Genomic DNA, 14,748 nt, shown 5'->3' on the forward strand with positions numbered 1-14,748 from the left:
TGACCTCTTCTTTGCTCGTCTTACCTTATTAAAATTAATGCAGAGTGAAATGATTTTCTATAAGAGGAAGAAATCTGAGCCACAAGTAAAACACTTCGTGTACCAAAAATTCAACATTTGTTTTTAAAATGTCTTCAGATGTGGTGGTATCTGACATCCTCCTCTGAAGCAAGACAACATGCCAGGTTTTTGTCTGAATATTTAGGATTCGTAGTTGTGTTTCAGTGAACCCCAAATCTCCTTTGTTTTACTCAGTTTCTTGAGTTTTTACTTAGAAGACCTTAATCAGCACGTCGGGAAGTCTGCATAAATAAAATGTTTATCAGAGCCAAGCATTAATGCAAATAATTTTTTTGAAAAAAATTATTAGTATTAAATTATAACACTGTTACTAAAATTTTCAAAATAAACACAATCAGAAAATGCAAAAGATTATCTGTCCAAAGAACATCTATTAACCACTAAATTGAGCCCATATATATTTATTATATGAATAATATAATGAGGGCATTTATACATGAATGCCCTGATTATAAATTCATATCCTGATTATATTATTCATTTTTATTTTTTATAAATGAATGCCCTGATAATATGTTGTAAACTTAAGGGAACTGGAAGAGTAAAAAGGATTGACAGTGTCTGTCTTTATGTTTAAAGGGATAACGTATTTAGAAACATCCCTGTTAACCATCTGAGTAATTACGTGGGTAGGGTACTTGAGATATGCTGGATTTTTACGGAAGAATCCTCAGCATATGGATTTCTTGTGTGCAATTTGCAAGTTTTTATACATTAGTGTATAATAGTATGGATGTAGTAGTATATAGAATAATATGAAGTGATAGAGATGCCTTGTAAACTTCAAAGGTGGGGTAAACATTTAATTTATCATCAAGACAAGGACAGATTTGACAGTGATATGAAAGATGATTTATAATTACCCCTACTGAAGGAGTTTAGGACTGCTCAGGCCAGGCTAGGTTGTGTGGTCATCCCACTCAGGGGCAGTGACGTCCAAGTGAAACTGTAACTATGTACGTACACAAATGACTTATACTTCTAACTCTGGCCTGAGTCTTAGGAAACATGGAGGCTCTGGCCTGTGAGGACTCTAACTTTTAACAATCCAATTATTCAAGGGATCCAATTTATTGGGAGGCTGAGGCAGGCAGATTGCTTGAGCCCAAGAGTTTGAGACCAGCCTGTGCAGCATGGCAAAACCCCATTTCTACAAAAAAGTACAAAACATTAGCTGGGCATGGTGGTTTGCATCTGTGGTCCCAGCTACTGGAGAGGCTGAAGTGGGAGGATCACCTGAACCCAGGAGGTCAAGGCTGCAGTGAGCCATGATCATGCCACTGCACTCTAGCCTGGGTGACAAAGTGAGACCCTGTCATAAAAAAATATTACTTAAAAATCATTTAAACATCCACTTAAATGTGTATGGTTTATACAAACAGTAACACATGACAAGAGTGCAATAATGAGCTCTGGGATTGTTGAGAGTTTCTGGTCCTTAGATCAATGGGAAGTAATAAAGGTACAAACACACATGGTGGGGGTGACCTTCTTCCACAAGGTATTGTGGATTCTAAGAAAAAAGTCATGAGATATTTATCCTTCAGAAGTAAGTCTAATTGAATGAGACTTACTGTAAGTAGTGAGCTCATTGTTTCAGTTACGTAGTTGTTTTGTTTGCTTTTTGTTTTGGTTTTTTGGATTTCAAAGAGATGAAAAAATGAAATAAAAGATGATTTAACCCAAAAAATAAATGTATTGGAGCATATTATTGGATAAAGAAGATGTGGTACATATACATCATGGAATACTATGCAGCCATGGAAAAGAATGAAACCGTGTCCTTTGTGGCAACATGATGGAGGTGAAAGTGTTATTCTAAGCCAATTAACACAGGACAGAAAACCAAATACACATGTTCTCACTTGTAAGTTGGAGCTGAACACTGGGTGCTCATGGACACAAAGATGGCAACAATAGACACTAGGGACAAAAAGAAGGGGAAGGAGAAAGTGGGGCAAGAGCTGAAAAACTAACTGTTGGGTACTATGCTCACTACCTTGGTAATGAGATCATTTCTACACCAAATCTCAGCATCACACAATATACCCATCTAAAAACACCTGCACTCTTTTTTACAGCTGCATAGTATTCCATGGTGTGTATGTGCCACATTTTCTTAATCCAGTCTATCATTGATGGACATTTGGGTTGGTTCCAAGTCTTTGCTATTGTGAATAGTGCCTTAATAAACATACATGCGCATGTGTCTTTATAGTAGCATGATTTATAATCCTTTGGGTATATACCCAGTAATGGGATCTCTGGGTCAGATGATATTTCTAGTTCTAGATCCTTGAGGAATCACCACACTGTCTTCCAGTGTGAGTTCATGTCCTTTGCAGGGACATGGATGAAGGTGGAAACTATCATTCTCAGCAAACTCTCACAAGGACAGGAAACCAAACACTGCATGTTCTCAATCATAGATGGGAATTGAACGAGAACACATGGACACAGGGCAGGGAACATCATACACTGGGGCTTGACGGGGAGGTGGGAGGCTGGGGGAGGGATAGCATTAGGAGAAATACCTAATGTAAATGATGAGTTGATGGGTGCAGCAAACCAACATGACACATGTATACATATGCAACAAACCTGCAAGTTGTGCACATGTACCCTAGAACTTAAAGTATAATAAAAATAAAATAAAATAAAAGAAATCATACAAACTATTAAACATATACTTAATTTCCAAACAAAGGAAAAAACCTGCACTCATACCACCAAACCTAAAATAAAAGCTGAAAAAAATTCTGCTAGGGTTTATCAAAAGAAGCTTATACGAAAGCCCACATATAAACATATATGAAAGTCTCTTATATGAAAGTTTCTTATATGAAAGCCTATATATAAAAATATATGAGGCCAGGAGCCATGGCTCATGCCTGTAATCCCAGCACTTTGGGAGGCTGAGGCAGGCGTATTACCTAAGGTCAGGAGTTTGAGACCAGCCTGGCCAACATGGTGAAACCCTGTTTCTACTAAAAATACAAAAATTAGCCGGGTGTGGTGGCGGGTGCCTGTAATCCCAGCTACTTGGGAGGCTGAGGCAGGAGAATTGCTTGAACCCAAGAGGTGGAGGTTGCAGTGAGCCGAGATCGCACCACTGCACTCCCGCCTGGGCAACAGAGTGAGACTCCATCTCAAAAAAATAAAAAATAAAAAATAAATATAAATAAATAAAAGTATCTGTCTGCCTATCTATCTATCTATCTATCTATCTATCTAACTGTCTCTCCTCATCCTGCTCACCCATTCTTATTGAGAGTGGTGCCTCTTTCTCGCGGGAGTGATGATGAATTTGTCCTGGTCCAGTTTAGCCATTCACTGTTTCCTGGACTTCTCTGAAGCATTTAACACTGTCTGATTGAAATTCTCTTTCCTTAGCTACTGTGATTCCACACTGTTTGAATATTATCTTTGTAATTTCATTTTCTGATGTTTACTTTCTCTTCTAGTTAGTCCCATTTCCTCTACTGTAACCTAAGTGTGCCACAGAACTCAGTTTGTTAAGCTTCTTTGCAGGTCTCTTTTTCTTGGTGATTATGTCAGCTCTTATAGTTTCAATAATCTATACCCAGATCCTGAATCAATACTTCCATTCAGATTCTACTGCTGTTCTCTCATTACCTATTAAATGTTCCCACTTGAACATACCATACATGCCTAATTCTTGAAATCCAAATTGATTTTTTTCTCCTTTACACCTCTTGTTTGCCAAGAACACTCTATCTCCAAGCCTCAAAACGTGGAAACACCTGAGATCCTTCCTTCTTTCCTAACAGCCATCACATCATCTTGGATTTACTTAGAAAACGTCTTTTGCATTAATTGCCACGTATCTTCCAAATGCACCATTCTAGTTCAATTCGTGATTCCTTGAAACTGAGATTATTAGACCTGTTATTTCTGCCCATAGAGTTTTTTTCTGCCCATAGAGATTATTAAACCTATTATTTCTGCCCATAGAGTTTTTATTCCACTAATCAAATTTATACATTGTAATCTCATTCACTTTCTCAAAATCTGCTTTTCGTTGAGTTTCCTCTCTGTTCCCCACAGCATCGATGAATATTTATTTCTCACGAAACAACTTTCAGGCTCCTTATCCTGACCTGCAAAGCCCCCATGATCTTGTCACAGCTGTTCTAAACCCCACCTTTCACTTTTGCTTTCAGTACTCTCCACCTGACCCAACCCTCTGCCCAGCCTTCCAAGCCACATGGGCAGGAAGCGTTGTGCTGCCCACTCCTGCTTGGTTTACTGTGCCTGCCTTTAACCTCTTGCCTTCTGCAAACCCATCCTCCTCTCCTCTCTGACAAGGGCCATCACCATCTTCATAAAGAGAGCCAGTGACAAGTCCTGCCCTGGGACCTAGGAAAGACCCAAGAGGCCAGGATTATCCAGAACCCCAGATCTGCTGACTCCTCCATGTCCCCCGCCAAGGCTGGAGAAAGGTAGAACACTAACCTGAGACAGGTGAGTAGCCTGGGGCCCCATCGCCTCAAGGAAAACCTTTCACAGTCAAGTACACCTTTACTGAAGTCTCAAGTCTCTCAACCAGTCCCAAGTGTGATTTATGAAAGGTCATGATATTGGATGAAACTTAGTGAAACCAAGTCTCAACCTTACCTTTTTAAGGCTCAAACCAAGTCCTAACTTTTAAATAAGTATTAATTCTATGAATCATCTTTGTAGTCAACCCTTTATTCTCTGATTAGTATTTGTTGCACCAGTTTCTGAGCACAGGTGATTTACCTTTTGAAGTCAGTTCTCTCTTAGTGACCGAATTCTCTCCTCACCTTGCTGCTGTAAGCACTCGAGGACGTTTCTCTGTGGTTCCTTCTTTGCAGGGCGGTCATACTTCCCTTTCTCCATTACGCACCCGACGAACACTTCCTGATCAAATAATTTTGAAATTATGGGTAGTTTATTAATTTTGCATCTCTGAGCTTTATTGTAGCAAGATTGTGTTACCTTAGTATATGTGGTGGCTAGTCTGTTCTCTAGTCCTTTATCTGCAAATGTATAAACCAAGTCCTCTGGTTTTTGGATGAGTGGTACCACCTAAAATTGTGATCTGCTACTTTGTTCATCTGAGATGGGAGTTTTTCTTTTCTTGCCTGGAAACAAAAATTATAATTCTTAGTAGAAGAATAAAATTAGTAATGATATAAAAAAAGGCAGAGTAAAAAGATTTGTGAATTGCAAAGAACATGAAATCCTTGCTGCTTAACTTGCAAATTGGCGTGCTCTTGCTGTACTATGTTTTTAGCCAACTAATGGAAACACTTTCATCAAAATCCACCCAGAGACTTCATCATGCTTTTCGGCAGATGTTCTTTGAAATATTGCTTTCCCATTTCATCACCGTAGTTCTTGCGACCTGAGTACTCTATTTTGTTATGTCAAAGGGAAGATGCCTTTGGTCAAAATGTCTTATCTTTCACTTTGCACAGTGTGCACTGCAACTAAAAAGGAAAATGGAATATGTGAGTTTTACTTTGACTCTGCCTTAGAAGCTATGCGTGTATGTTTAATTTTATTGGCTAAGTACTGGTCCACAATTTCTTATCTGTAATTACAAAATCCCAAAAGTTTTGGGAAATAAAGAGTATTTTTATTTTTTATTTTATTTATTTATTAATTTATTAATTTTTGAGACAGAGTCTTGCTCTGTCACCCAGGTTGGAGTGCAATGGTGCATTCTTGGCACACTGCAATCGTCTCCTCCCGGATTCAAGTGATTCTCCTGCCTCAGCCTCTGGAGTAGCTGGGACTACAGGCATGTGCCACTACACCCGGTTAATTTTTGTACTTTTTGGTAGAGACGAAGTTTCACAGTGTTGGTCAGACTGGTCACGAATTTCTGGCCTCAATGCCCGCTTTGGCCTCTCAAAGTGCTGGGATTACAGGTGTGAGCTAAATACATTTTAAAATACATTTTTTTACTATTAAATCTGCTCTGAACTAATGTGAGGCTAGTTATAATCTGTATCCCATGTGGAATGTTGGATAACAAGGCACTATCCCGGAACCTCCTGAAATGTTATATAATATGAAAAAAATCTTAATTCTGAAGCACATAAGGCACCAAGAGTTTTAGTAAAGGGACTGTGTACCTGTAATACATAAACATGGGTGAATAACTCAAAAATTATAGAATGATATGAAACAGAAAGTAAAATATTTTCATCTTCAGCCTCAATTTATTTTTCCTTCTATCCCTAACCTTTCATCAATTGCTCCAAATTAAGCCATTCATATTGTTTTATTTATCTATGGACCAAAATTTTCATACAAAAATTATTGGGCATTTTCCTGTCATTTTCTAATCACCTTTCAATATAATTGCGAAAACAAATGTAAATAAGATTATCCACTCTTTTGAAAGTGATTCTACTGTTTGAAAGGTTTGACTTGGAACAATTTTACTCAACTGTAGTTCAGAGTTGTTTCTTATTTACCCCAGTGTGTTTTTGGTTTAAAGCTCTATCTCTTGGATCTCATGTCTGCTTCTTGGATTTTTTTTTTTAAATACTTGAGTATGTACTCTAATGTAAGCGATCTTGGCTCTCTCATATCTGAAACTGACTTATTTGTCCTGAATGACAGTTTAGCTGGGCATCAAATTGTCGTTTCTAAATACTTTTTCTCTGTAACCCTTGAAAAAGATGTACATTACATTTTAAAATTTCTATAATATAGTTTTCATCTACATTTGTCATTGTCTTTACACACAAGAAAATTAGGAAAAGTTTGCTTTGAAAATAAATAGTTCAGGGAATTAAAGTGTAATGGCAACTTTGGTGGCTGTATCCAAAATCTTTTCTAAGACTCAGTCATTTTTTTCTTTTATGTTATTCTTTCCGTCATCAAACTGCTACCTCTAATTCTAACAGGTAACATACATCACCATGTCTAGTAGCAAAATAAATTATTTGAATTAATTTTAGATAAAGATTATTTCTCAACCCCTTTTCTCTATAGGTTTTATATTATTATATTTCAATTATTTTATTAAATCAATATTTTATGGAAGTAAACACAATTGAGGTGCTTTGCTGCACTAAAATTTTATTTTAGGTGATTCAAATTTGATTTAAATTCTTTATTTCACCCCCCCAGAAATAAAATGGAAAAGGGAATCTAACAAGAACAATGGCCCATCTTTTACAGTTTGCGAAACAACATGATTTTAAATATTTTATTGGTTTCAAAGGTTGATAAATTCCAAATTTCTAGATTTTCTGATTTTCTACCAATTAATTGCATTTAGCTACAGATAGATTTGTCCCCTTTTAAATAGGTTGCCTTTGAAAATATAAATTCCACCCTCCCCTGTCCAGCTCCTTTCCTTCAGTGCCACTGCAAATCAGGACTGAGAGCCTCCACTTCAGATCGCCAGGCACCAATTCATGTCAGCCTCATTTAGCTCAACTTGAAATAATTCTCATCTTTTACAATAACATTTTGGGTCTTGGGAGAAGGGCCTCAACTGAAAGGTGATTCAAATAAATGATTAATGGACACATTGGCACTGGCGGGATTATGGCACTTGCTCATTTCAAATCACACTTTCCTAAATAAATGATTAATGGACACATTGGCACTGGCGGGATTATGGCACTGGCTCATTTCAAATCACACTTTCCTAAATAAATGATTAATGGACATATTGGCACTGGCGGGATTATGGCACTTGCTCATTTCAAATCACACTTTCCTAAATAAATGATTAATGGACACATTGGCACTGGCGGGATTATGGCACTTGCTCATTTCAAATCACACTTTCCTAAATAAATGATTAATGGACACATTGGCACTGGCGGGATTATGGCACTTGCTCATTTCAAATCACACTTTCCTAAATAAATGATTAATGAACATATTGGCACTGGCGGGATTATGGCACTTGCTCATTTCAAATCACACTTTCCTAAATAAATGATTAATGAACACATTGGCACTGGCGGGATTATGGCACTTGCTCATTTCAAATCACACTTTCCTAAATAAATGATTAATGGACATATTGGCACTGGCGGGATTATGGCACTTGCTCATTTCAAATCATACTTTCCTAAATAAATGATTAATGGACACATTGGCACTGGCGGGATTATGGCACTTGCTCATTTCAGATCACACTTTTCTAAATGCTCATTTCCTTTTAAACACATACTTTTTAAAGAAACTTATATATTTAAAATTAACCCCTCTCCTAATGACTTTGCATCTATTTGCTTTATTAGTGGAAGCTAGAGAGCACACTATGCAATCTGTATTGATCCCTCAGATTAATACGGAATTTAAAGTGAATCCTCCCCCTCTACCACTCTGGCTGAAAAAAAAGACCCTCCAAATATCACTTATGAATAGAAAAACATAGAGTTAAACAAACCACTGTCATCAGCTTGTCTTGTACTGAAACCGCTCTTTAGAAATGCCTTAGGCATGGTTTTTAATACTAAAGCTTTTTTAATACTAAAAATATTTTTAAAAGGACATTTCTCTTTCTCCCTTATATATATATAATTTATATATATTATATTATTTATATATATTATATATATTATTTTGCATTAACCACTTTTAAACCAATGGCAATTGAAAAAGAACATTTTAAAAAGGGAATTAAATGGTGAGAAAGACTCTATGTACGTTGCATTTTCCTGTGTAAAAGCTAGGCTTTGGTTTATTATTTCTCATCACACGATACCATGAACACACTCTAATAAAGTTGCGTGCAATCTTCAGCAGGCACTGTTGTAGAATATAAACCCAGAGAATAGGCAAGTAATTATTTTGTGTGAAAAAATAACAACACGACAATTGTGTATGTATTTAATATTTATCTGCAAGTAAGACATAAATAGCACCTCACAAATGCATGTGGATTGACATCAGCCCTTGTAGTAGGAGGCTGACAGGGACTCCCTGCCTGCTTGTTCTCATCATTGTCTTGTCATTTGTGGCTGGTTTTACTCTACTGTTTAAGTAGACTTAAAGACTTTTTTTCTGATTCAATCAAATTACTCTTATAAAATACACAAATGTCTTAATTCCTGCTAAAACCAGAATTGAACAGTCTTACCATCTCTAGTTTTCTTCCTTTCTCTTCAAATGTTGATTGGGATTGGATTGAATACCCAAATCAATTTTGAAGACATTGACCTACATACTACCCTCAATTCATGAGCAATGTGTATTTTACCTTTAATGTAAGAATTTTAAAATTCTCTTCAGTAATGTTTGATATAGTCAGTGTATAAATTTTGTACATATTTCATTAATTTCTAGAAAGAAAAGGAAGCTTTCTTTATTTTATATAGGCTAGCTGCCATAAAACTATGTTAAACATCATACATAATGGTGAAATGCAGTAGCTTTCCCTTTGATAATAAAAACAAGGTGAGCTCTTCTCAACAATTTCATTCAACCTTTTATGGGAAATCAGGCCAGTGTAATACGGAAAAAAAAAAATATCAGCAAGGGAAAAATACTCACCATTTTCATATAAGATTATATACTTAGAAAAATAAAATAAAGTTTTATATAAAATATTATAAATAATATGTGAGTTTTGCAAGGTTGCTGGATACAAATTAGTATGTAACATTACTGAGAACAATGATTTAAAAGTAAGCATTTAAAAATATGCCATTTACAATAGCACCAAAAATGTGAAATGCTGCAGAAATGCATACACACATGCACCAGGAGACATACAAAACCCACTCACAGCAGCACTGTTCAAAATAACCCCAGGGCAACATCAACCCAGTGGCCGTCAAGAGTCAAATGGATGAGTCTGAGAAATGTAGTGAGACCTTGTCTCTACAAAAAACGGTTTAAAAAATTGGCTGAGCATAGTGGTGTGCACCTGTAGTCCCAGCTACTCAGGAGGCTGAGGTGGCAGGATCACTTGAGCCTCGGACGTCGAGATTGCAGTGAGCCCAGATCGTGCCACTGCACTCCAGCCCTGGCCACAAAGCAAGACCCTGTCTAAAAATAAACCGTAAAACAAAAAAGTAGAATGAATGATTCATTTAGAGAAAACTAGACAGTAATATAAATGAAGGAATTACAGCTCTGTAAAACAATACTAGTGAATCGCAAAACGTGTTGATGCACGAAAGAAGTGACACCAAATGATCATACACCGTCTGCGGCGGCTTTTCTGTGTCCACAAAGAGACCCTCCCACAGGCACATGCATGATGCTGCCTCCCAGTGAGAAACTTCGGAGAGAAGACAGGAGGAGACGTGGAATGTTTCGGGGCCAGAAATGTCCATTTCTTGAGGTGTGTCGCGTGCGCGTTTTGACCTCGGACTGCACATGTGCGCCTCCACCCAGGGCTGGTCTTCAACGGGCAGGACCTGGAGACGGGGCGCACCGAGGCACAGGTGGAAGGTCCCCCCCAGAGGCTGCAGGGCAGAGAAGAGCCGCTCGTTCCTTGTGGGAACTGAGCTCCACGGGTCTGCCCGAGTGCTGCCACCTGAGAGTGTGTGGCCAAGAAGATGAGCACGGGGGTCCCCTGGCCCGTCCCACCGAGGCTGTGCAGTGGTGCAGGGGACACGGTGCTGGGAAGAGTTGCCATGCCAGGGCCCATCCCCCGATGCCATCCCTGCTGAGAGAGCCAGGGTCTTGGGACCAGGGCCCGGACAGCCCCTGCAGGGGTTCCGCTCTGCAGAGTGGGCTCTTCGGCGGTCCTTAAATTCTTTGCAGTGAATGACCCAAGGGAAGGAGGGCGAGCGGGGAGCCACAAGGCTCGGAGCTGAGTGGTGGCCTCAAGGACCCTTCCAGAATGCGAATGAATATTTACTGGAAAGAGACCATTAACCCAAAGCAACCAGAACGCTTTGAAGAGACAAGATGCATTTTCTTTTCCGTGGAGGGAAGAAGGGCTCGCCGAGGCAGATGAGTTAGCACGAAAAAGAGGGCGTCGTCCTTGCGGATACGTTTGACTGAAGAAAGTCTCAGGCTTATCAGGTCCATATCATGTATATTCATAGATTCCTTAACTTTTACGTCAGAAGCGAATCCACTTTCCTTCTTTATGTCCTTTATTATTGTGAAATCAAAGGACTCCGAAAGGAAATTTACTCCTATGTTTAAAACTGAAGTCTAGCTCGTGCTTCTGAAATGACGCATAAATAATTCAAGCTTGAGAGGGAAGAACTGGCCACACTTTGGAGGCGCCGAGCTGGGGAACCTGGTGTCCGAAGCCAAGCTCTGCTCGGGCCCGGGAGGACGCAGGGACATCGCACTGTCCCCCACGCCTGGCCTGTGCTCCTTTAATCTTGGTCCTAATGATCGAATTAAAGAGGGATACAAATCTTTGTAAAGAATCTCTGTTAGATGTCTACATGGTTCAGAGAAGCTTCTCAAGTAAACGCAGGGCTTCATAAACTTGGGATTTGCAGAACATTAATATTTAATAACGGGCAGCGTTTACTCCCTCCCCATTCTCCTCTCCTATACACACAATAGCTCAGATACACACAACCACATGCTCACACATGCACCCATAACTACACAATCACACACACAACCCTATACTCAAGCTCACAACTACAATCACACATACACACGGCCATGTGCTCACACATGCACAAACGACTACACAGTCACACACACAACCCTATACTCACACAACTACACACTCACATATGCACAGCCACAGGCTCACACATACACACATGACTACACAATCACACACACAACCCTATCCTCACAAACACATACAGAACCACATGCTCACACATGAACGTACTACACAGTCACACACATAACCCTGTACTCATGCACACAACTACACACACACAACCACATGCTCACACATGCACGCATAACTGCACAATCACACACACAACCATATACTCAAACTCACAACTGCAGGCACACACATTCATACATGGTCACATACTCTCACATGTACATTCAACTACATAGTCACACACACAACTGTGTACTCACACAACCACATGCTCACACATGCATGCATAACTACACACACAACCATATACTCAAACTCACAACTGCAATCACACACATTCCTACACGGTCACATGCTCTCACATGCACATATGACTGCATAATTACACACAGCCATATACTCACACACTCAAATACGCAATTACACACAACACAATCACATACACACAATAACATGCTCACACATGCACATAGGACTACCCAATCACACATACAACTCTATACTTACACACACAATTACACAATCATACACACTCACACATGACCATATACTCACACATGCACATACAACTGTGCAATCACACACACAATCATAAACTCACAACTGCATAAGCATACACACAACCACATGCTCACATATGCACATACAACTACGCAATTACACAACCGTATACTCACACAACTACACAATCACAACCATATACTTACACACAACCACACTGTCATACCCACTCACACACATAAGGAATTTAAACCTAGACTGCATTCATTTTTAAAATAATCCCTATCTCAATGCTTTATGTATTAATATTAACACAAAAAACTGTCAACACAATGTTTTTCTGAACTAATTTTTAAGTATCATTCATATAGAAATAATTCAATGATCTAGCTTAGTGAATTTAAAAGGCAGTCATTTAATTTTTATAAAAGTTGTAAAGTTTCAACTGAAATGTTTATTGTCTGTTTTTGTTGACACTGTTATTGTTAGGCTCAATAAAAATAATTTCATGGCGTTTCTAAGCAATTGCATCACTCCTCTGTATCACATGATTTGAGTTATAACACAGTCATAACTAAATCATATATTGGGAAATCTCTCATAGCTTAAAAGCCAGGCAGCCTGCAGTGGCTTTGCCTTTCTGTAACCTTCTCCTTGTATTATGTGGTACATCCCACGGGGAGATTCTAGGATAAGATGACACCAATATAAAAATAAAATCACCTGAAGAGAGCAATTATAATGTTGTTTGTGAAGTTTTTCAGTGAGGTTATTTGGAATAAAATGACTGTTTTGTGTTCTGAATACACAGAAGCTGCATAAATATTTGTTATGTCCATGGTGGTCACTTAAAACAATGCACATTTTGGTTACCGTTGCTAGTCTGAGGGTGATCTGTGTTATAGGAAGTTTCTGTATTAAAAATGAGGCCCTCTTTGTACAACACATTTTTAATGTTTGCATTACATTTATTTTAATTAGCATAAGTCAATGAAAGAAAACCTTAATAAGACTGATAATTTTGGTGGTGAGCTTTGGTTACTGAAACGGGATGCATCTTCTAGGGATTTGCATAGACTCCAAGTAGGGCCCCCAGAGGCGAGTGCTGACGGCCGGGGCTCCCCCTCCAGCTCACCTACCACAGGCTTCACACACAGACCTACTTCTGAGCTAGCTGCTGCTACATACAGTCAGCTCACTCATTCCAAGATTAGTGTAAATATTAACATGCCTTTCTCCACCAAAAACTTAGTGACTCTGAGAACCCATTCCACAGAAACAAATAACCTCTTGATGGCTATCTCTCTCTCTGATTTATTTACAATAGCTCCTTTTAATCTTGTCATTTATTACCCGCACTAACTCAGGGTTGCTAGAATCCATCCATTCTTCCTCTTACACCTGCCTGATCAAAGCGTCCCTGAAACAGGAGGTCCAGTGGTTCTAACAACTTGGCAGTTCCTGCACCTTCTGCTGGGTGGTTACTTGTGCACAGCCTTCTCTCACAAATATCAGACACAGATTTTCCACTAATTTATGTGATTATTTGCAAAATAAGGTGTATATTCCTCCTGAAATCATTTCTTCAAGAGGGCGGAATTTCCATTTGTTGGTTAACAAAACGGGAGCAGTCGGCCTGTGTGGGGACGAGGGGGACTATCCTTGTCCCAGCTCTGCATCAACAGAAAACTGCCCTGTCACTCACACCACAATACTTCCCTCCTCCACCCTCCAACAATCAGCGACAACAATGGCAGTAAAAAGCTCTATTTGCAAAAAAAGTTAACTGACACCCGGATTAAAAAAATATATGGTGGATTTGCAGTTGTCTCTCACACTAAATTATCCTCTGATTCTATATCCAGCTGAACTCAATCCTGAGTTAGCACATATTTGATAGAAATATAGAGAAAGTCGAAGCAGGGAGAAGGTAAATGAATTGTCAAAAGCCCTGCAGCAATGAAGTTCTGCAGCCAGGAATGAAATCCAACATTTCCAGCTCAGAATCTCCCCTCCCCAGGATATGCAAGCAATGCTCCTTTGCACCCAGAAGACAAAACATGCTTGGCTTTGAACCAGTGTGGATCTCTTGCCTGACAAAACTTGGTTTCTAAAGGTGTCAACGCTCTTCAGAATTACTTAAAATTTAAGTTCAGCACAACAGATTCTGAGATGTTTCCTAATGACAGCACTTCTGGAAGTCATTGGTTTATCCTGTTAGTTGCGAAACCCCATCCTCAAAATTCAGTTCCCACCGCCACTGAGAAGAGGTTGGAGCCAGCAGCGTGGCTAGCTGCTCTTGGTCTCCATGGTGACAGACATTGCCCCTTCTTCCGGGCAGCCTGCATGTTGATGCCATCCATGTCGTTTAAAGAAAGAGGCTGGTTGTGAGGAACAGATGCCCATGACCACCAAGTCATTCATTCTGTTCCAGC

Source organism: Pan troglodytes, chromosome 17, assembly GCF_028858775.2.
Source record: "Pan troglodytes isolate AG18354 chromosome 17, NHGRI_mPanTro3-v2.0_pri, whole genome shotgun sequence".
Classification (NCBI taxonomy): domain Eukaryota; kingdom Metazoa; phylum Chordata; class Mammalia; order Primates; family Hominidae; genus Pan; species Pan troglodytes.